Raw genomic sequence first — 24602 nt, 5'->3', positions numbered from 1 at the left:
GAGGCCCAAGCCACCCATTGGGTGGGGCTTCCGATGGACTGGAACTTCTGGGAAATGCTTGGCATCTCTGAAAGTGGAGTGGAGGGAGGGTGGAGACAGAAGTCACTTCCATCCTACCCCTTTTCTTCCCCTCTCCCAACCTGGCAAACATAACTTAGGTTGAGAGTCCCTAACTGAACATCTGCCAGCTTCCTCTGGCTCAGCTCAGCTCAGTGGTGCCTGGAAAATGCATGTACAGGCACCCAACACAGCACCTCATGCCTAGTTGGTGCTTTAGATTTGTGGATGTTCTCGCTCTTCCTGTAATCTGCTCTGTTTCCAGAAAAGGGCTCCAGGAATTGGCAGGTGAGTGAAGGAGAAATTCTGTCTCCTGGAATCGATGTCAGAGAAAAGAGAACTCCCTATTTGTGAGCCTCTGTTTCCAGGGAATCAATGGAAATGTGTTTATCTGAAAGTTGTAAGGCATACTTGTCAACACTGCAACTAAATATTGGTGGTGAGCACACTGTAGTTTATACAGAGGTTGAGACGTACTGTTGTGTATGTGAAATGTATACAACATTATAAACTAATGTTACCTCAGTGAAGGAAGATGAAAGAGAGAGAGAGAGAATGAAAGAAAAAAGAAAGAAAAAGAAAGAATGAATGAATTTGGAGTGGATAAGCAATCAGATCTTGCTGTATAACACTGGGAACTATATCTAATCATTTCTGATGGAGCATGATGGAGGATAATATGAGAAAAAGAATGTGTATGTGTGTGAGAGAGAGAGAGAGAGAGAGAGAGAGAGAGAGAGAGAGAGAGAGACTGGGTCACTTTGCTCTTCAGTAGAAAACTGACAGAACACTGTAAGCCAACTATAATGGAAAAAATAAAAATCATTAAAAAAGAAAAAAGAAAAAAAGAAAGAGAAGGAGGGAGGAGGGAGGAGAGAGAGAGCAATAAAGATAGACAGACAGAAAGGGAAATAGAAAGAAAATTGGCCTGCCCAGGCAGAGTTTGCTGATATAAACCAGTGGAGGAAGAAGGAAAAGGAAGTGGACTGGCCTGATCCTGGACATTGGCTCTAAAAAAATTCTAGCCCCTGGACCACTTTATTTGATGGAAGGTTTTGGAAGCTGCTCAGCACCGCACCACATGAATATCCTGTTCTGGCCGAATTTGCAGCAGATGATTCAGTGGCCACATCCCCCATAGGAAAGAGTGGGTTTCACTTTGTCCTCAGCACAGGTCACCCTGGGCCCTGCTGGCAGTCCACACAGAGCACACAGCACTGACTTAGCCACCCTCAGGGCTGTCTCTGTCCTGAAATGCTCAGCCCCACACCCTCTCATCACTCTGTGTCCTCAGGGATGATGGAGGAGTGAGTGGACTCTGATGGACTGGCTCCATGCCTCAGTTCTCCTTCTGGAAGGTCTGAGGGAAGACACATATCCTTGTTGCACAGTCCTGACCTTGACCCCATGACAGCTAAGAGCTGGGCCTAGAGGGGCAGAGTCAGGCTATCAGGAGGTAAGTGACAATTTGCAGGTGAGAGTGCAGCAGTCTTGGTGCCAAACCAGGAGGTGTGGGGACACTGACTGAGAGCCAGAGCCCTGGAGGGGGGCCCTCAGACCCCTCGGGGCAGGCGTCTGCTTGCTGCTGGGGCACCGAGGGGAGGCAGTGGCTTTGCTGTTTCTTCTGCTTCTGTGCCTTCTCTCATTAGCCTGAGACCTTAGTGGGGACCTGAGAACATCCAGATGATAAGAACCTTGCAGCCCTCTGCTTCTGAGGACCAGCCACCCTACAGAGCTGTCTCTTCTTCCTCCCGGGCCCTCCATCTCTCCCATCTGCATCTTCCCTTCTTCCTTCCCCACACCTCCTTACCTTCTGTGTCAGCTTCTTTCTCACCTCCTTCCTCATACCTTCTGTCTTTCCATTTCACTCTTGCATTTAGTACGCAGAACTCCCTACAACAAACACAATAAACACACCATTGCACACCTATATCCTCCTTTACAACTATATTAATGCAGGACCTCATTTACATCCTTTCACACACAACCACATGCATGTGACACACACGCAACTTTCAGGCTCACGCAAACAAGCACTTGTGTATACCCTCACTCACAAATGCCCCTTCACCCACAGAGCCCTCATCTCATCACCTCTGGCAGTTCCACTGTAGGGCTGCCATGACTGATGGCTCTGCTCTGAGGAGCTGTCACTAAATGAGGGTCTGTCACATCCCTTCCACTGATCCTCCCACCCCCATCCTGGGCTAATTGGGGCAGGAGGGCATGCAGGCAGTGAGCCAATTCAAGGCTCATCCAGGTAGACGCCTGAACAGAGCACCTCAGTAAATGCAGGGCCACCAGCGGTGGCTCTGATTTCAGGACTAAACTGTAACTGGGAGCTGGGCTCTTGGGCAGCTGAGTTAATGGAGTTGGGAGATTTTTACAGAGAGGTCACTGGTTCAGACCCAGCTCTGGTCAGGGGGAACTGAAAAATAGCTTTATCTGACAGCTGATGGCCTTCCTGCATTAGCTGAGAAGGTCTCTTGCCCATTCTACCATGCAGGCAAATTCATTGCACCTCTGAGTTGGTGCAGAGCTTGGCAAGCTTATGGAGGCTTGGGACAAATTAGAAAGATAACACACACACACACACACACACACACACTCACACACACTGTAACCCTCTTCCTCTCCTCCTCCTGCAAGAACAGATTTTTTTAAAGGTCCCTTCTCTGGGCAGAAGGACTCACAGCTTGGTGTTTTAGTGTGATTCTACCTCTTTCTCGGGGAGGTCACCCTCTTGCACAGGACACATGGATTGGTGAGGAGAATAGTGGCTGGATCCCAATACCCTTGATCCCTGAGGCTAAAGACTCTGGGCAACACAACTTGCAGATGGCAGCCCTGGGCAGGGATCCCCACACCATCTCCCATCCAGACCCGGCGAGCCTCCTCCCTGTGCTTTCAGGACAGCCCAGAACCAAAGGGGACAGACCTCTCCTAGACCTCTCTATTGCCTTCCCCTCACAGGCAAGGACATCTGTGAGGTGTGATGGCTGAGCTGTCCCTACTTGGGGAATGACCAGAGCAAGACACTCACGTAAGGTCACAGCTGGCTCTTTGCTAACACTGGTGGGACAAGCAACAATAACAACCATCAGTACAAGTGTTAAATTGCAAATAATCCTTCCCAGCGCCCAAAGTACTTTTGCACATGTACCCTGTCCTCCTTGAGAGGAATCGTGATAATGAGAATCTCGTAGCCCTCACTGGCGTCTTTCTATTTTGAAGGGCCGCCCAACACAGTGGTGAGAGAGGGGAGTTAAGAATCAGGACAGTCTGGCTTTGAATCCCAGCTCTTGCTGATTAGTACCCAAGTGACAGTTTTATAGCCTCTCTGAGCCTCAGTTTAATTGCAAAGTGGGCACAATACTACTTGCCTTACAGGCTTATTGGGAAAATGAAATGAATCTTTTTTCGGTCCTGGTTTGGACGTAAGGCAAATTAATAAGAAAACTTATGGAGCTCAAATAAGGAATTAACTTTCTGGAAGAAGCAGAGATATAACAGGGTGGGGCTAAAGGAGACCGAATTGTGCATCTGATTCACTTCTTGAACATCTGGAGGGCACAGGCATGGGCTGCAACCGTGGACAAGCTACTCTCCTGCCCTGCAGAATCTTAGAAATGACAATCCTAATGAGCCCTAACCCTGAGTCAGTCATCAGCATCAAAACAGAGGCATGGGACCAACGGGGGAAGAGATCACGGCCATGGGTGGAAGATGGACCATTCTGTTGGAAACGGTGGAAGAGATTTACTGAGATAAATCTTAAAAGGGTTTAACAGATGGAGGCGGGATGAAAGGAAGGACGTGGCAGTCCAAGAAAAGGGAAGAACTTTGACACAGGCACCAAATGGGGAGGATGGAAGTAGACCACTTGCATCAGACCTTGGGATACAGAGAACAGGGCATGGTCCTCAAGGCAGTAACCTGGAAACTGTGTGGTCCTCCTAAGAGACTAGATGGGAGGGGACAAGTTCCTTCCCAAGTGGGTATCAAAGGCAACACTCTGACTAATTTGTGTAGACCGCCTAATCCTCCTTCTCTCCAAGATGGAGTGGGGTTCGCCTTGTCCTGTATTCATGCATCCTTTATATTATACCACTTTTAGATGCTCTCCAAACATCTAGATCTTCTGCAGCTGAAATGAGCATCTTGCTCTTGAAGAGTGTCATTTAAAAAAAATCTTCTACATGTACACACCAAAGGAGAATTGGGGGCCCCAGGGCCATGAAAGGCAAGAAGCAAGAGGGATTTGGGGGAATTCACAGAACTGCTCCAGAGCAGTTAGGGAAGGAACAAAAGGAATATCTTGATGTGTCAGGGCATCGAACTTTTGTGCCTTAAAATAATAGACCTCCTGGGGTAGGGAAGTTGTACTGCTCAAGTAGTGATTCACATATTAGAGTAAAGAGAAAAATATTCTCATACAGAGAAAAACCTTTTCAAGGACTCCAATGTTAAGTTACTTTTGTTATAATGGTACTTAAATTTAAGCAAACATAAAACTGAGTAAGCATAGATTCTTAACACTTGGAAATTTTACCTAACTATACAACAAAAGTAAATTTATAAATTTGTAAAAAGTAAGACAGATTCAAATGAATCATACTGATTTAGCATGGTATGCTGTTGTTTTGCTCAGAATAAATCCCTGCTAACAAGGTGAATAGCAAGTCTGACTACTGAGTAATACAGTGACAATTCTTTTGACTTCTTTTTTTTTTGTCTTTTGTCTTTTTAGGGCCACATCTGAGCCATATGGAAGTTCCCTGGCTAGGGGTCTAAGTGGAGCTATGGCTGCCTGCCAGCCTACGCCACAGCCACAGCAACGCCAGACCTGAGTCGTGTCTGCGACCTACACCACAGCTCATGGCAGTGCCAGATCCTTAGCCCACTGAGCGAGGCCAGGGATCAAACCCGTGTCCTCATGGATGCTAGTCTGGCTCATTAACCACTGAGCCATGATGGGAACTCCTCCTTTGACTTTAAGATATCTGTATATCTTGTGTAATAACCCAATGTTTCCACCACTTGTCTTTTTTCCTGTAAACCCAAGACACAGAAAGTCAACTTAATTACATCCCTGAAGTTGTAGAAAAGTATTATAACTTGCCCTACAAGGCCCCCCTTTGGTGTTATTCCATCTTCTTCTTCATTCCTCCTGCCTTTTAGTCCCTTCCATCTCTGTAAACAAGTGGGTACTTGAATGTATATGGTGTGTGTTCTTGGATATCTGTTTGTAAAATACACAGGGTTGTTTGGGGGCCTGATTTTAATTTATGTAAATTATACTGAGCAATAGGTTTCGTTCTGTTTCTTACTTTTTTTCATTTACTGCATGTCTTTATGAACGACCCATGTTGCTGAGTGAACTTCAAAATAGTCCTTCCAACAGTGCCGAGGGCGCCATGCTCTGCATTGGCTGTATTTTCATCAGCTGGTTTCCTGGGATGAACATAGATGGCCTTTGATTTCCAGGGGCCGCAAATAAAGCCGTGATACATCTCCTCATCCTTTCATGGGGAAGTTTCTCTAGAATGCGTCTGCAGGAGTGGGGTTGGTGTTTAATAAAATACTTGTACAGTGATAATTTTAATAAGATTGTTCTCTGGAGTAGCTGCGCCAATTTACAGCACAGTATAAGTACCTTAGATTTCTCCTCTCGTTACTTTGCTGGTCTTTGATAGTGTCTGCCTTTAATATGTTTGCCAACTTGACAGGAATAAAGTACTATGTCACTGCACTAATTGGCATTTTTTCCAAGTAACAGTGAGTGAACCATCACCTCAAATATTTCTAAGCCAGTTTGCGTTCTTCTTTTATTTATTTTTATTTTTAAAATATTTTTTATTTTTGTCTTATTAGGGCCGCCCTGGCAGCACATGGAGGTTCCCAGGCTAGGGGACAAATTGAAGCTGCAGCCACTGGCTTATGCCACAGCCACAGCAATGTCAGATCCGAGCCGCATCTGAGACCTATACCCAGCTTACAGCAACACCGGATCCTTGACCCCCTAAGTGAGGCCAGAGATCAAACCTGCGTCTTCTTGGATACTAGTCAGATTCATCTCCACTGAGCCACAATGGGAACTCCCAGTTTGCTTTCTTCTGCTCCAAATTTTCTACCTATAACTTTTGCCCACATTTCAACTGTTTCCTTTCTTGTTGATTTGCGGGATTCTTTCATATCCTAGATAGTAATTTCTTATTGGTTTTCTACTTTGAGGCATCGCCTCCAATTTTGTGGTTTATTTGGTTAATTTTGTCTACATGTTCACCACTGAATACAAATCTTTAATTTTGAGGTAGTTAAATCAGCTTTTCACTTTTTGTTTGTGCTTCTTAAATCTTATTTAAAAAAGGTTTTCCCAACTCAAAACAACAAATATATTCTCATATTTTAAAAAATGTGTTACTAAAGGTATGGGATTTGCTCTGGGTTTTAATATATAATGTTTATTAAATTAAGAAAGTTTTCGTCTTAGTTTTTTGAAAGTTATTTTAAATCATGTATAGGTTTGAACTTCATTAAGTGCTTTTTCTGAGTATACTAGAATAATAACATAGAATAATAATATATGAAATTTGTGATTTAGAATAAATCTCCAATGACAAGCTACCTTTCTTTCCTAGAAAAATTCTTGCTTGACTGTAATTTTTTATTTGTTTTAACTCACTGTCATGTTCAGGCAGTTAACATTTCATCTAGAACTTTTGTTTCAATGTGCATAAGTAAAATGAACCTACGATTTTTGTTTTTCTACTGTCCTTGTCCAGTTCTAGACTCTCAGTAATATGAGCCTTATGAAACGAGCTGGGCATCTTTCTCTTTTTCTGGGACATTTTATATAAGGTAGGGATAATTTATTGCGTGAACATTTATGAGTTTGTACCTGTATAAATGACCAGGTCTGGGATTCTCTGGAAGGAGTTCTCCAATTACCTTTTCCATATCTATCGTGTATATTATATTTTATATATTTTCAGGTTTATCTACTTTAGTTTTTCAATGTTATTGAAACATAGCCAGTGACAATATTCTTATATTATTAAAGATACCTCTTTTGCCTAAATTTCTATCCTTACATTGCTTCATTCATTCATTCATTCATTCATCTGGCTTAGGGAAGAATCCTCTGTGTTCCTCTCTGGGTTTGACACTCTGCATTTGCCACCCATTCCTTCCTTCACCCCCATGTTCCCCCTCAGAGAACATGCTGAACAAGGCTCTTTTCCAACAGCTTTATCTTTTGCTTCCAAGAGCCTAGCCCTGGTCTTTGTGAATATGGTGCTGGAAGAGGAGTTAGTAAAGAGATGGGAGAGGGATAATAATGAGGTTGCGGGGGGGGGGGGGCAGTAGCGAGGTGGGGAGGGGTGGTTGCTGTATGGTCCCCACAGTTAATTTCTCATCAGCGTGTGCCAATGAAGCCAACCCTACTTGTTGCCAAGGTAATTGTAAACAATGACACAAACACAGGCATTGCAGTCACATCCAAGTACTTGGTTATGAGGTAGCCAACTCAATAATCCAGACTGTGCCTCTATTAACTCCTTCCAAAGATGAATATCAAAATGAAAGCACACAATTTAAAAATCCCCCAGGGTTCTGTTGACCCCAGTTTGAGAAGCACTGTCTTGGAGTATTTCTTCTTGCATGTATGCTTTCTTCTATTTATTTTTTAATATTAATCTTTTATAATCTTAAAGCATGCTAACACAATTATATTTTACCAGCTTAAAAAAAAAAAAAAAAAAAAAGAGGAAAGTTTATCCGAGCAGAGAGTGAACCTGAGGAACACTGACTCTAGGTTTCTAGAACACGTGTGCATGAGGAGTGGGCAATAAGAGTGGAAAACAGAGCTGAGAGTGAACGAAGGGCTGCAGAGACACAGAGAAAGGTGAGGGCTGAGGAGGCTCAGCGAATGGCCAGATGGGAGCAGTTTTGGGAGAGTGACGGAGCAGGGGAGGGCGGTCAGTCTGCCTGGAATTGACCACTGGGTTGTGGAGAAGAGACACCGAGGGGTGAAAAGCCCCCTTCTGGGTGGTCATTCTTGTCTTGAGCCCATTCTGCCTGCTGGGCTCTGTGCTAAATGCTGTGGCTGCATCAGGAAACAAGAAAGATGGTGTCCCCTTTTGTGGAGAGTATTAATAGTGGGGATGGATGTTGCATAAGAAGACGGTGCAGTGACGTAACAATTTCTGATCATGGGGACTGAGCTTAGAATACTGAGAAGGAAATAAGCAGAGTGATGCGATGAAGGTCCTTTAAATAGTGGCTCAAGGAAACAGCTTTGGGAGGCAACTCTAAGCTGAGACCTAAGGGAGAGAAGGAAAGCTTGGGAAAGAGCTTTGAGGTAGAAGTAACAGCAAGTAAAACACTCTGAGATGGAGAGTTGATGGGCTTACCCGAGGGGAAGCAGGGAAGCTGAGCAGCTGGAGAGAAGTGAGTGCACAGGAGGAGCCAGTGGCAGCCTGACCGTGGGGTGGGGGTGGGTGGCCTGGATTGGTCCTGATGTAGTGGGGGAGCTGTGGGAGGCCTTCAGGCAGGGAGGAGCATGCCTAATACTCATGCTTTACACTCTCTCTGGCAACTGGGGGGTGGGGGGGTCGGAGGTCATGAGATAAGAATGGAAACCAGGTTCCACTATGGGCTCCAGGCAGGAGGTGAAGGGGAGAGAGGTGGGCAGATTGGTGAGGTGTTCTGGAGGCAGAGCTGACAAGGCTGGCCTGGTACAGGACTTGAACAGGACATGAAGGAAAGGGAGAAATCAAGGATGACTCCTGGGGTTTGGGGTTGATGACTGGGTCGATGGTGCTGCAATTACTGAGATGGCGAGATTAAGGGTGGAGCAGGCTGGAGGGGCAAGAGGGCAGGTGGGTATCCTCCTAGCGGTAAAGAAGAGAGGGTGATTGTAAGGAAAGGGAAGCTTGTTTTACTTTGTTGGAGAAAATGGAGGTTTTAGCAATAGGACAAAGGGCCCCTGGACAGGGCAATTGGGATGGGCAAGAGGGAGAGGGGCAGTGGGTAGGTGAGAGGGACGCTGAGAGAGCAGACTGAGAAGTGAGCCATCAGAGAGATAGAGCAGGAAAAGAATGGGAGGAAATAGGCCACGGTGAGAATGGAAATGGGGTCTGGTCTTCTTAGGCTGCCGAGCCATTCGCTGCCATGTGATGGTGGGGTGAGGGTTTGGTGTGATGGCAAGGCTGCTGCTTTCAGTTGATTGAAACGGATCGAGTACCGGAGCCTGCATTGCCAAGATGGCCTTACATCCTACCTGGTGTCATGCAGGGCCTTCTCATTCCAACACAGTAACTCAGTTTTTCAAAGTGGAGCTTTCCATTCATGAGACATTTATGGAGTGCTTATTCTAGACAGAAAACACTGAAGTTTGGAGGGTACGAACACAGCCGAGACATTGTTCTTGGTCTCAAGGAACGCACAACCTAGTTAGGGGTTGGTCACAGCTGAACCAGAACTCTAAAACCAGGCAGAGAAAAAAAAAATACAAGGAGGGAATTACAGCAACAGCTACCAGGAAAGAAAGTTAAGCATAAAGCTGATGGGCAGAGGGTACCATGGATCAGAGCTGGCTTCATGGACAAGAGATGTTGGCTGGAATTGTGCCTACCGGTGAAGGAGGCGGAGCATGCTAAAAGGGGGAACAAGATGAGACCAGCTGACTGCTCTGCTCAGGACATCTGCCCTTCACACAGGTGGGGGTTGGGTGGGGAAGGGATCTGCCAGGGCTTGCAATGGAAAAGGCAGGAAAACCAGGGCTTATGCCTTAGAAAAGAAACCACGCCAATGAACACTGAAGCAAAGGGACCAGTGGGGCATATTCTCTTGGGGGGCCACCGTGGCGCTTCGCATTCCTGACCCATGCCCCTGGATTCACACAGCTTCCAGGTAAGGAGGGCCTCACTGCTGAGAACCCTCGAGCCCTGGAGGATTCCTGTCCGTCTAGGACTTGAGGCTTTGCAAAGCGCAGCGGAGACTGCGGGTAGAACGATTTCCATTATTGTTACCATCATAATTGGCATTTCACACACTGCCTGTTATCTCCTTCTGGTGTTGAGCAGCTTGGAAAGGTTCTGCCTGTGATTTTTTTTTTCATCTCGGCAGAACCATTTACGCCAGCTTCCCCTCCTCCCGGTACTTTGCTTCTGTCTCTTAAAAGAGAGCGCGAGAGACCACGAACGTCCTTTTTACTGAGCACAAAATAGTGACAAGCACATTTGCGAATATTGTAACAAAGAAAGGCATTATGTGGCTGAAATAAAAGCTCTTAAAGAATTAGATTAAAAATCCACATTCCTAAATTTTAAATCAGTCCCTCCCCCAGAAAATACACTTGAGCGATTTTTTTATGTGCATGATGAACAATGCCACTTGTTCATAGGTCAGAAAGAGCTTTAAAAAAACACGCAACACACACAATGCTCTCTTTTTTGCATATGCCAAACAATTTCACCCAGGGCGAAATCAGTTGCTATTTTAAACAAATTGATTTTTCTGGAAGATGCTGTAAAAATATTATTGCAGGCAGAGCCAGCCTGGGGCAAAACAGTGTGAACTGAGGGAAGCTTTTTCTTTGGTGTTTTCCTGACTCCTCTTCCCAGTTCAGGGTCTGCCCTCTGCCAGCACTTGTCCCATCCTGCCTGCTGAGGGCTTAGATCCACGATGGAGGGGACCAGGAGTCTGGGAAGATGGAATCACTTCTGGCTCAGCCAGTAATCAGGTGCAACCTTGAATAAGACCTTTCCCCTGTTTGAGACATCAAATAAAGGTACTGAATCCTGAAGGATTAAAAACTCAAATGACCCACAGGATGGAGCAGGTCATGTACATGGGTGAAGCAGGCCTGGCATAACACTAGGGAGTGGTGGGGACTGGGGCAAAGCAGAAAAAGCCTGCTACGACTAAAGGGCAAGTGCTGGTTTGCTCCAGCCTATTGCTGTCTTAGGTAGTGCGAGCCTGGTGTTGCAGAATTTCTACCTTTTTAAAGCCTGCCGTCGTAGGTGTGTAATCTCTGGGCTAGTTTATCTCTATCAGTACAGATGTCTCTGGTTCTATCAGTAGTTGGGAGAGGATTAAAGTTGTACTGGTTCTACTGAGTATTTTAAACTGCAATCTCTTAAAGCTGGGAAGCCCAGAGAGCAAGTCTCCAGTGGTGGAGCTGGAAGCTTTATGATGGACCATGGAGGAAGGGCTGCTCTGGGCCTGCTCCCCTAGCAGATTATGCCATCTTGGTGGCTTGGTGCTCTGCCGACACATAAGGCCAACACTATTTATGTGGTTTCTTTCTAGCAAAAAGGGGCCGAGTCAGTGTGGTCAAATCCACATGCAGAGTTGGGACTATGTTCTGAGTAACATTTTAACAGAATAACTGCCTGAGTCAGAGGGGAGCCCCCTTAGTGGCCATGAAGTGGGAAGTTCATAGAGACCTGAGTGATGAGGGAGGAAGGGAAAACTGTAGGGTGAGTCTTTGATCATAGAACTGCACGCTACTAGAATATCTTTTAACTTCCTGCCCCAAACAGGTTCACCATTTAATATACTCCTAGACACCCACCGTCTTGCCTTGGCACCCAGGATTTAGGAAAAATTTGGCTCTGTCCAAAGCCCTTTTTGGAGCCCTTACTTAGTCCAGGTAAGAATACTGTTAGGTTTCTTAACTTTCCTAACAAAATATCAACTTTGTCTTATTTGCCTGTCTGCTGTCTAAAGCACACGATGCTCTCTTCATTCAGCATTCTAGAATTTGTCAGGATTCTGTTTGAAAATGACTGCTTTTTAGTTCCAGACAAAAAGCTGAGTTGGAATAACTGAGACATTTTAAGTTAAATCAAAGTACATAGCAACCCCTTTATTGTTTAATGTTTATTAGGCTCCCTCTCTGGCTCTTGTTGGGTTGCTCAGGAAGCTCTATGCCTGAACTGTGTTAACTACGTTCCCTGCAGAAATATCTTCCCTGAGTCCTGTTCATTATCATGCCCATGACTTTTACGGAAGGGCTTTTAAGAATCATCTAAATGAAGAACATGTCCCCATTTTCTCTAAAAACTGTTGTGGAAGATATTGTCCATTATGTTTTTCAGTGTTCCTGACACAATGATCCACATTATAAAGCCCTTTTAGATTTTAATATCGGGAAATTGTTTGCTTCTCTTGGTGCAGTAGAAACCTTCTTCTTAAGTGATCATGAGGAGGCGAGATGCTAGATCTCAAAAGGCTCTCTTTCCTTTTTTGCCTTGGCTGCTAGGAATCTTAAAGCCCATCTTCATGGGCGGCCACCATACATTCCCAAATTGGGAGCAGAATTATCTTCCTGCTTCATTTTCTTGGTGTTGACCTATTTTTATTCTGTTTTCTGCATATTTATGTTTTATTATATGTTGATTAAAGTAGTTTTAGAGGGAAGTAATACATAAATTATGCAAACATTTCATGATCCTTTGAAAACATATGTTAGGTTATTTTATTATTGTTTTCAAATTACTTCATTTGTATCTCCTTAATCTTCTCAGCTGGAATTGTAATTTTTTAAAAGTCTTTCAATTGTACTTAACACAGAGCTTCACACCCAGTTAGCACTCAATAAATACTTGCTAATCTGTTCACTTCGCCATTGACTAATGGCTCATTCCCAAGCCACTGAAAGCAGGAAGAAAGCTTAAGTCACGTAAAGAATGAAAGTTTATTCATAAATGTGAAAGGAGAGAACAGACAGCTCTCACACACTCTCTCCCTCCCATGCAAATGAGTGACGCAAGAAGGAGGACTGTGACTGACCCGGGGAAAGGCCTGGACTCTGGTAGGAATTCTAATGTGCAAGGACACTTCTAGACCAGAAAAACAGCTTCTACTTATTTAGAGATTGCTCGTATTTAGCAAACATGCATTGAGTGTTCACTATGTGCCAGGTACCATGCCAGGTGGGGGAAGACAGAGATGAGGGGAGTGGTCTAGTTTCTGGGATTGTATAGAAAACAGGTAGACCTCGGGGCCACAATTCACAACACGGTCCCAGGCCATCAACCTCAGGATCCTCTCTCTCTTGGAGTTGCCCAGGTTTGTGGAGCTGGGCAAGGGGTGCAGAGGAATGGCAACAATGAGGAATCAACCACTGGTCTACTTTATGTATGTATGTATGTATTTATCTTTTTAGGGCCATCCCCTTGGCATATGGAGGTTCCCAGGCTAGGGGTCGAATTGGAGCTGTAGCCGCTGGCATATACCACAGCCACAGCCATGCCAGCCCTGAGCCGTGTCTGCGACATGCACCACAACTCACAGCAACGCCCCGGATCCTTAGCCCACTGAGTGAGGCCAGGGATTGAACCTGCGTCCTCATGGATGCTAGTCAGATTCATTTCCCCTGAACCACGACGGGAACTCCTGGTCTGTTTTATAATGAATGTCCTCCTACAGCTCAGTCTCTCTTCATCTTCCAATTACTGGATCACTAAGCCCAATATGGCCATGTTCTTGACCCTTCTGCCCACAGCTGTGATCTGGCTGGGCTGAGATGTGACACAGCTCATAACAGAGATGGAGAAATGCATACTTACTTGCAGCTGAGGATTATGATGACATGGCACTGATTAGATCTGCAGTAAACCGAGCAGCTACCTCAAAGCTAAACCATCAGCATTGCCAAGGGAGGAATGGCATTTTGTTGGGTGATGTGTCTTTGAGTGCATGTTTACATAAATTGTTTGCTGACCCTGTGGGGTGACATGACTATTTAGTTGCTAACACACCCCCAACTTTGTGGTAACCGTCTCTTATCACATGCCTATTATTAACTCACTAGGCAATACATACCCATGACTTTGAAGTTTTTTAGTAATAATACTCTTGGGAAAATAGCAAATAATGGTCACGATTTATTTCAAAGGGTGTTTAGTAATTTAGCATGCATCTGTGAAATGTTACTTAGTCCTGGATGATCTGCGTGCATAATCATGTTTTAATTTGCACATGATCGCTGGCTGTCACATCACTTAACCAGTCAGGATGCGTCAAATGACTGGCTGTTGACTTATAACATTTTGTCTACCCCTTTGGAACTATTGGAAAGAGACCATCACAACCCACAACCATCTGCAATTTTGCAAGTGTATTGCTGAATATTGAATAGATGTTATGAGTATCGAATTTGGCAGTACTTCTGCAGTCATATTTCGATGTGTTTTTCATTGCCTACTGAAAAGAACATGAAAAGGAGGAGGAAACTAGTTAAAGTTCTCTGGGTCCTGTAGAACTGCCCTCACATTTCTAGATCTCTCCCTTCCCGTCCTTTGTTTTGATTTCCTCTAATAATGCTAACAGGATTTTACCTTTGCGTAGTACATGCATTTTTAAACTGTCATCCAATAAAGTATGGTGTGTGGTTTTTTACAATGACGCCATGAGGTGGGTGGGCTTGTCAAACCTCCATCTATAAATGAGAAAACTAAGACAGAGAGTGTTGGTGACTTAAGGTAACTAATATCACCATTACTCAGAGGTCGCTCAGGAGAGGGCAAGAACTCCTGGTACCTACTTCCAAACACTTCTCACTCCATAGCACTGCCTTCTAACTAGAGGATGATGTCGTGGCAGATAATTCCTGTCAAAACTTAGAGTATATTTCCAGGATGTCAAGAGTGATTATGGAATTGAATGTGAAGGGCCAACATCTATCTGAAAAATAGCTCATTAGAGGTGAAGGGCTGGGAATATGCATGTGTTTCTTTTTTTGGGTCCCCTTCTCTGATAGAGGACATTTGAACAGAGACTAAAATAAAATGAGGAAGGGAACTATGCAAATGAGTGGGAGAAGAGCATTCTTGGCTGAAGGAACAGCAAGTTTCAAATTCCCAAGGTGAGAGTGTACCTGGAGGCCAGTGCGGCTGGGATGGGCTCCTGGCCAGGGAACCTAGGTGAGGAAGTTAACTGGGACGAGATCCCCAAAGGTCTTGTAGGTTATCACCGTATCCTTACATTGTACTTTGTGTGAACTAGAAAGTCAGTGAAGGAGTGACATGATAAATGTGACTTAGGATTTAAAAGAATCACTCTGGCTGCTATATAAAGAATAGACTATGATGGGGCAAGAGTAGAAACAAGGAAATCAGTGTCCATGGGAGATGCTGGTGGCTCAGGCCAGAGTATGTGCATTGGAGGTGGAAGAGCAATCAGGTTCTGGTTATATTTTGAAGGTAAATTTGGTCAAATTGGCTGATGGAGCAGGTATAGGTGTTGAGAGAGAAAAGTCAAGAAGAAAATATTTCATTTAATAAAACTCTATGTTCCCATACAAAGAGTAAGAGTGAAAACAATATAAGTGAAATTGATACCTCTGTTTAGGAAAACAAGATTCTAGATGGCAGCAAGTAGGGATTATGGCCCAGTTTAGCTCCATGGCTGAGTGATTCGATGGAAGGTAGACTCAGTCATTAGAAGTTTGTTAGAGCCTTCCAATCAACCAAAGGCAGGATCCTGCTAAAATGTGGAAGGTGATTGGGTTATGTTTTAATCTCAGCTGGAGGGCTTTGGTGTCCTCCCATTCCCTTCCCACAATGTTCCTGTGTGTTGTGACCTGCAACCAACCAGTTCAATAACACTCTTGCCTTCCTCTAGCCCTGGGGCTGTGGCACAGGGGTGAGGTTGTTCTGAGGGGTCCTTCTGGGCTAAGCCCTATCCTGACGCCACAGGCATAAGAGCCTCTTCACATGAAGCCATCTGAAGGGGAGTTGGTCCAAGTGGGTTTGGAGGTCTTAACATAAATTGGAGAGAGAACCTGACATTTCCTTAGGAAGGAGGTTGGACAGTCTCTGGAAGTTAGTGAGGAGTGTCCCTGCCCAAGAGTGTCTCAGTTGGTTATTGTGAATGACTGAGAGACCTCAAGTAATTCATTCTCCTGTCTGCTTGAGCAAAAGCTGACCTGTGAGACAACTCTTCCAGCAGGACTCCACATAAAAGGAATTTTTTTTTTTTTTTTAAGGGCCACACCTGAGGCACATGGAGGTTCCCAGGATAGGGGTCAAATCAGAGCTGTAGCTGTGGTCCTACACCACAGCCATGGCAATGTGAAATTTGAGCCGTGTCTGTGACTTACAGCAGAGCTTATGGCAGTGCCAGATCCTTAACCCACTGAGCGAGGTCAGGGATTGTACCTAAGTCCTCATGGATACTAGTCAGATTCATTTCTGCTAAGCCACAATGGGAACTCCATAAAAGGAAAATTTGTTCTCTCTGTCTCTACTCCATTCCAAGATCTCAGCATTGGGGTATCAGGGACATTACTGAAAGGGCAACGCTCCCTGTTTCTAAAGAAGCTGACTCACAGCAACCCAGCTGCATAAGTTATGTTTCCATAAAGAAGAGCAATTAGATGCTCATATGCAGCCTGACAAGTTATGGAGGAGCCCTAGAAACCCATGCATCTCTTCTAAGTTTCATTGGAGATGGGGGTGGGGAGAAGGAACTTGTCACCTCTGGAGAATGACACTCATTTTCCCCTCATTATAGTCAGCCTCTCCTTCTCTGCAGAGCAGTATCTGATGGGGATCATGAGACCACATGTAAAGATAAGAAGCCTGAGCAAAGAGATCTAATCCAAAGTCACAGCTGAGACAAGCTTTAGACAATGAAAAGAAGCCCAGATGACATTAGATTTGACATTTCCCCCTTAGTGGAAGATTTCTTCTTGGAACCACACTGAAAGTTCATGCAGCAATTAATTATCCAGGCACTGATTAACTGATACCTGGCTTACTCTGGCCCCTAAAGATGAACCTATCATGAAAATATAAATGTATTATCTCTCACTCATTGTCACTCAGGCATGATTCATCAGGCTGTGGATTATCCAGGGCTTTTCTTTTTCTTTTTTTCGCTTCTCTCTGTCTTTTGATGATTTTATGAGTCCGTTCAATTTCCACCACAGGGTGGGTCTAAGTAGGAAGAAGAGGTACAGTTTCATGTGGTCCACGTGTTTGTGAGTGAGCAGAAAGGATTTGGTGTGGGAGAAACTAAATGGTTTGAAAATGATATTGGATTCTCTTTAAGTTTTAATTATCCATGTTATCTCTGCTTTCATTATTATGGATCCCTGAATGCCATAGTGATGGCTGCACAGTTGATAATTGCACCATGTAGTAACTATGTCTGCTCTGTAATCATATTCCAGCATGGCATTTATCAGGGACCATTAGAACTCAGGATGCTAGGGAGCTGCAGAAATAAACAGAAGGCAAGCCCAGAGTGCTGCCTTGCATGTCCCAGCCACCTTTCATTTTCTTAAAAATCAGATTCATGCAGACTAAGCCTATTCTTTCCGAAGAACGTTCAGAATTCAGTCTGTAAGATCCATAACGGAACCACACTTTCACTCTCTTTATGTTGGTATAAATCAAGTTGGTTTTAAGCTGTGCTCAAGGCATGTTAGCTATGGAGGCTCCAAAAGGAACTCAGGGTTGGGCAGTCTTGCCATCTTGTGATTATCTTTTTTCCAGACTCTTGCCTGAGGCATCACATAAAGACCTGAGATGAGACCTATGCCAACCAAGCATGAGTTTGTCAGGGCTGATAAAGCTCTTTCCAAACAGAAACATAGCAGAGTGTTGTGCTTTCAACAGCAGGGGTGTGGGGCTCCAGGAAAGACCTCACGTGGAAGAGTTTTGGAATCATGTAGAAGAAAATATATTTATTACGTGGGAATCCTATCCATGGGTGACTGGTCCTGGCCTTAAAATTGGGGTGCAGGAGCAGATATCTAGAAGAGGGATAAAGAACAGCAAGAGAACTGGGCAGTCAGCAAGAATTAAATGGGTACCCAATCCTGGGACCAGAAGCCTGGGCAAGAGGGCAGGGGCTCTCAGGCCTGAATTATGACTCAGCACTTAGCAGGAGAGTTTACCTGTGCTTATGTGTATAAAGTGCTTAGAACATTGCCTAGAACACAGTAAGCCATTTTTAAGTGTTAGCTATTATTAGTATCACCACCATTATTGTTGGCACATGACTATCCCAGGAATGCATATTCTGTTTCTGACCACAGAGGAGGCAATAGTTAATGTTAAACCCCTAGATCTCAGTTCAGCACTGTGACATACTAATCCCAACAGTTGTGTGTGAGGCTCTTTAGCTGCTGCCTTTCATATCCCTGGATTGATCTGGGAATTGCGAATTGGAACAAGAATGATCTGTCAGGTGGTGGGAACCGAAGGTCCAGTTGAGGGAGCCTGGATAGAGAGGCAATGAGAGGTGGGGCTGGCACCCAGTGTGGACGAGAGTAGCCTAAATAGATGACTCCCAGGCAACAACACGGAATAAATAGCTCTCAAAAATGGAGCATGCCCGGAGTTCCTATTGTGCCTCAGCAGGTTAAGGACACAACTAGTATCCATGAGGATGTAGGTTGGATTCCTGGCCTCACTCAGTGGCTTCAGGATCCGGCATTGTGGCAAGCTGCAGCCTAGGTCATGGATGCATCTTAGATCTGGGGTTGCTGTGGCTGTGGTGTAGGCCAGCAGCTGCAGCTCTGATTTGACCCCTAGCCTGGGAACTTCCATAGGCCACAGGCGTAGCCCTTAAAAAAAAAAAAAAAAAAAAAAAAAAAGAGCATGCCTAATTCCTGGATGGGAAACATAAATCTTCTGGAATTGAAATGGATTTTTTTTTTTGTATTTTGAAAATAAACTTTCAGGAACCCAGATGTTGATAATGGTAACTCTCTTCTCTGTAATCTGCAGGCCTCTTTGGACTGTAATGGTCCACAGTGAATAAGATCTATTGTTTGATTGAGGATCTCCCGCAGCCAGAGTGAATGCAGCATCAAATAGGAATGTGGACAATGGCATGACTGCTGAGGACTCTTGTAATTAATTCAGTCTCTACAGAGTTAACTCGGTCCGAAGCACACACTAGCAATTCCATCTGTATCCATGCAACTGGATTTGGGAGAGTTTTTATGAAAAATTCTCAAATCAGTTCAATACAAGAGAATTACCTCCTTGCCACTCCATATCTCTTGCCAAGTACTTGATAAAATGTGTTCTAACAAATGTAGATATGGAGTCATGATAAGAAGACTCACTCCTGCTGAATATTGGAATTATCTGGCTGATGTGACAGGCAAATGTTCAAACCCGAGCAAATCCCCACTGGGGAATTTCTAAACTATTAGAGATCATCTGTCGTCCTGGGGCAAAGTTTGAAGGGAAAATTGAGAGACCCCTTCAGTTACCCCCTTTTGGTAAACATTTTCAAGATGGAACTGCTCAGGTTGCCCCATACTGGACAACTTCCCCATATGTTAACTCTAAGTTGGGGAGTTCCCATTGTGATGCAGTGGAAATGAATCTGACTAGTATCTATGAGGACTTGGGATCGATCCCTGGCCTCACGCAGTGGGTTAAGCATCTGGGGTTGCTGTGAGCTGTGGTGTAGTTCACAGATGTGGCTTGGATCTGGCATTGCTGTGGCTGTGGCGTAGGCCAGCAGCTGTAGCACCGATTCGACCCCTAGCCTGGGAACCTCCATATGCCTTGGGTGCGGCACTAAAAAGCAAAAAAAAAAAAAAAAAGAGAGAGAGAGAGAGCAAGAGCTCTAAGTTGTTTCTGGCTTCTGAGTCAGACCTCTCATGTGCTAGGATGGGCTTCTTTCAGGATGAACTCTCTCACATACCTTTTACTTCAGCACACAGCAGACCTCCTGTTTTCTGAGGATGCAGCTTATTAATGGTCTAAGGAAGCAGGACTCCCAGCCTCACCAGCACCCACAAAGGGGCAGAGGAGTGCCTGAGTAGGAAGCAGTGACAGTGCTAAGGAGCAGTGACACTAGGGGATTGGTGTGGGAGCATTGGCCATGGAGAGAAGGAGCAGGGCTTGGGCCACCTAGAATAACCATGGCAACCTCTATTTGAGTGTTTTGGTTGGGGGGGAGTGTTTGGTAATAAGTAATGTGGTATAAAATTATAAGCTGCCCTGAAAAAGCAGTGGCTGATCACAATAAGAGCATCCATCAGATGAGAAGAGAAAACCTAGGACTGGCTCCTGATTCTGTAGGAGTCCTTGAGCACAAGCAAGGCCATTTCCATTTTTGTGCCTGTTTCTACATGTGCCTCTTATAACGGTAGAGACAGAGAGGAGCAGAGGATGCGTTAGAACCTCTCCAATTCTAACATTTCTAGTTCACGAGGACTGTCCCTTGCCCCAACCAGCACCACCTTTTCATTCCACTCAGTGCTTGGATTTCCTTTCTGATACATTCAACTCTCCACACACTCTTGGGCTATGGAGATAAACACTTGTCTGAGATAGACAGACAATTATTTAGCCAAGAAAACAAAATGTGAAAGAAGGTGAAGGCCCATCAGCAGAACAGATGATTCTGAACACAGGGAGGGAGACCCACAGGTGAGACAGAGGGCAGGGCTGATGGGGAAGCAGAGAGGAGATGTCAGGTGGCTAGATGGATGGGATGGAGGAAGGAGGCACAGCGGTGACAAGGAGCCAGTGCATCATCAGCCCCGGGCAGCTTTGTATATATGGAGAGACAGTTCTTTAGGGGAATTGAAACGCGGGGACAGCCCTGCCCTCCTCCCCCGCGTGCTCCCTGCCTCCACTTGAAACAGCAAGCGGCTTTCAAAATCAAAGTAGAGAATTGCCAATCACTGTGTCAAGGGGCTTACATCTATTAGCTAATTTCATCTGCACAGCAACCTCATGGGTTGGCCTTATTTCTTTTATTATAATTCCAATTCTGTGAATGAAAAAACAATCAGGAAGGTCCACTCAGCTAGTAACTGCCAGTACTGGGCTGAACTGGGTTTGGCTGACTCTTAAGCCCACTTCTCACTACCTTCTTCTGTAGCCAGCCCACTTCTGGTCTGCAGCACTTAATTTTGGTGCATTTCCTTGTCTTGCTCTTCTCTCCCCCTCGCCACCTTTTTTCTTTTTCTTTTTTTTGGCCATGCCTGTGGCATGTGAAGGTTCCCGGGTCAGCGACTCAAGCTACAACAGTGACAACACTGGATCCTTAACCCACTGAGCCATCAGGGAACTTCCTCTCCTACCCTTCCCGAGGCAAAGATCCCAGCAGATTGGCACATATGGAAGCGCATCACTCTTTCCTCTTCTGTCTGTCTTCTCCAGCTGAGAGTTCCATATATAATATAGAATGTATGAAGAGGCCATCCATTCACAACTTCCCTAATTTTTATGGCAGTTGTGATTAAATCAGCTCAGAGGCTGTGGGAAGCTTTGGTAATTAAATAATTTGGGTAACAGAATATTTAATTAATTGTAATTACACTTGCCATCTTGATAGTCATTTCTATTTAATTTTAGCACAAGCTGGATTGTAAAAAACATAGTTTTTCTTTGCCATTAAAACCTCTTGTCTCTCTCTTTCCATCTTTCTCACCATTCCTCTTAGCCCTGGAATCTTTACCTTCTTCTTTCCATGTATTTGGAGGCATAGGCAGTCAAAGGGTACCAGCCATACCTTAGTTCTATGCACTGGGGTAGTGGAAAGGAAAAAAGAACAAAAAGCAAAGTCTTGGCGTACAAGATGCGTAGGGTCTAATGGAAGAGAACATCCATAAACACATTAAAATACAAAGCATAAGAAAAATCCCTATGGATGATAACCCCATGCCCAGTGTGTTCAGGAGGATGGAGGTGGGTTGGAACAAGCCTCAAGATATGTGTGGCATTTGTATGGAGAAAGAGAAATAAGAGCAAGTTCCTAGGAAGAGATGGTTTGGGATCTATAAAAGATGATTTATATTTCTTTTCTCTTTATCCTCTTCTTCGTTAATTTACTCAATAGAATTTTGAGCCCCTGTGGGCGCCAGACAGTGGCCACTTAAAAATGTCTGTCCTGACTCCAAGGAAACTCCTTGACACAATCCGCATCTTCCTACCTGAGCTCGCTGAGGATAGCAGAGCCATGGCCCACTCGCCACATGTTTCCGGCAGGCCGAGGACCTCCAAGCCCACCTACTGTTGTGGTGAGCTGAGTTTGTCCACTGCCAGCTGTGATAGTCCTGGTTGTGTTCTCACCTGATGGAGGCAGAACTCTGCCTAAAGGAATAGGGCTTAGAGCACAACTGTGTGAGGAGCACAAAAGGGAATATACACCTAGTGGGTCCCCAGGCTTTTTGCCATCCCCCTCCTGAGCATCCTCCTTGGGCTCTGATGTTCTAGTCCCTGGGAAGCTCTCTGAGGTGTCTTATCTGGAGTACCAAGACTTGACATCCTATCTTGGCTGGCTTGAGACTGCTCTCAAAGCTGGACTCTGAATCTGCTCTGGAGAATCTGTATTTCCTGACTTCCATAGTTTTTGCGTTCCCTACATCCTCCTATCAGGACAAATTCCAGTTTTACTCTAAAAAGGAACCTGAGAATGGGGGCCATTCATTCATTTGTTTCATTTGTCCATTCATTTGTTCATGAAACATGTGTCAAGCAGTTTCTGTGTGCCAGGTAGTGTGCTAGACTTTGTGGTACATAAATGAATATGTGGTTCTGTTCTCGAAAACTTTGTAGGTAAATGGAATTAAAATTTACAGCTCAGGAAAAGCTAAGTTTCACAATTCAGGATTATGGAAGATATGTCTAATTCAGTTTGGGGAGCTGAGCCAAGTCTTGAGTAAAAACTGATTGTAAAGCAGAGAAGCAGAGGTGGGCATTCTAGACAGAGGGGACAGTTGTGCAAAGGCATGGAGACAGGTGCTTGGGGAGTGGTGTGAGTTTCTTCCCTGTAAAGAGTTATATGGCTAAGAACTAGATATAAGACTGTCTGTCCCTCTGAGGTAAAGGTCATCATAATCTTATATGGGAAAGCAGCATGGTACAGTGACAAATCCAAATTTAAGATTACAAGTTCTGGCTTTGTGTTGCAGACCCTGGATGCTCTGGGTTTGAATTGTGGCTTTGCCATGTACCCTCTGTATGGTCATGGCAGGTCACAAATTTCCCATCTCACTTTTGTCACTTATATAGCAGACCAAAAAGATCTCATAGAGATCTCAAGATTCAATGAGATAAGGTGAGTGGCATTGGATAGACTTTAATAGAGGTTAATATTAATATTACCTTTATTTTTAATGCCAAAAAATTTGTAAACTATTACGTGCTTTGCAGATATAAAGAATTGCCTAATCTCTGCGCCATCTAGCCAAATGTCCACCCTAAATTCATGGTTGCCAGCATTTTTAGATTTTAGATAGTTTTGTGGTTTGGCCTCGTCTAACCCTACAGACCCTAAATTGAGCTGCACCTGCTGGCCTACACCACAGCCACAGTAACCCCAGATCCTAGCTACCTCTGCAACCTACACCACAGCTCATGGCAGTGCTGGATCCTTAACCCACTGACCAGGGCCAGGGATCAAACCTGCATCATTATGGATACTAGTCAGGTTCGTTTCCACTGAGCCATATCAGAAACTTTTACAGATCCTATTTTCCAAGTGAAATCAAACAATTTAATGTTGAAATAAGAATTTATGTTAAAGCCTGGGTAATATCGGTGATTACGTCATAAGATCTTGGATGTCCTATTCTTTCAACCCATGCCCATGCCTGGTAGAGTCCTCAGTTCTCCACAGTGAACAGATGAGTCCTGGGACAGAGTAACCAGCTCTGTTCACACCACCTGTAATGATCTGATTGGCTGAGCACTTTTGCCAAAGCTGCTTTTGCTTAGTTGTTAAAGTTGCTTTTCCTTTGTTTGCAAAGTTCATCAAGTGGAGAAGCTCCATTGATAAAGAAGCTGCCTAGGTATGCTTGCCAAACAACCTACTCTCCAAGGGCTTTTTTGAGCTTAGGGGATACTGCCTTTGGAGGTCCAGCTCAAGGGACTTTCACAAACCCAAGATTCCTCCTCATAGGGTCCCCTGGGGGTACTTCAGTATTATTGATTTATTTAAACTTTTTTATTAGCGTATAATTTATTTACAGTGTTGTGCCAATTTCTGCTGCACAACAAAGTGACCCATTATCTTCTATCATGGTCTATCCCAAGAGATTGGATATAGTTCCTTGTACAGTAGGACCTCAATGCTTATTCATTCTAAATTTAATAGTTTGCATCGCTAACCCCAGGCTCCCAGTTTACCCCACTCTCTCCCAATCCCCCTTGGCAACCGCAAGTCTGTTCTCTATGTCTGTGAGTCTCTTTCTGTTTTGTAGAGAGGTTCATTTGTCCCATATTTTAGATTCCACATGTAAGCAATATCACATGGTATTTGTCTTTCTCTTTCTGACTTACTTCACTTAATAAGAGAATCTCTAGTTGCATCCATGTTGCTGCACATGGCATTATTTTGTTCTTTTTCACACCTGAGTACTATTCCATTGTATATATGTACCACATCTTCTTAATCCATTCATCTATTGATGGACCTTTAGGTTGTTTCCATGTCTTGGCTATTGTGGACAGTGCTGCTGTGAACATAGGGTGCACGTACCTTTTTGAACTGTAGTTTTGTCCACTTTGGTATGATTTACCTCAACCCACTTCTCTTTCCTCTAGAGC

General features: G+C 44.5%; 1 protein-coding gene across 3 annotated transcripts in view; it reads left to right on the top strand.

The window, feature by feature from the left end:
• The window catches only part of TNR (tenascin R), a 424403-nt gene that overhangs the window by 87002 nt on the left and 312799 nt on the right, over nt 1-24602 (top strand). The window contains exon 2 of one of the 3 annotated variants that reach the window (XM_021063665.1): nt 11607-11716. The exons of the other annotated variants lie outside the window; for them this stretch is intronic. The gene's annotated coding sequence lies outside the window, so the exon portion shown is untranslated. The remainder of the gene's footprint in view (nt 1-11606; nt 11717-24602) is intronic. 3 annotated transcript variants of the gene reach the window in all.

Source organism: Sus scrofa, chromosome 9 (assembly GCF_000003025.6).
Source record: "Sus scrofa isolate TJ Tabasco breed Duroc chromosome 9, Sscrofa11.1, whole genome shotgun sequence".
Classification (NCBI taxonomy): domain Eukaryota; kingdom Metazoa; phylum Chordata; class Mammalia; order Artiodactyla; family Suidae; genus Sus; species Sus scrofa.
This window is presented reverse-complemented; position numbering and strand designations above follow the sequence as displayed.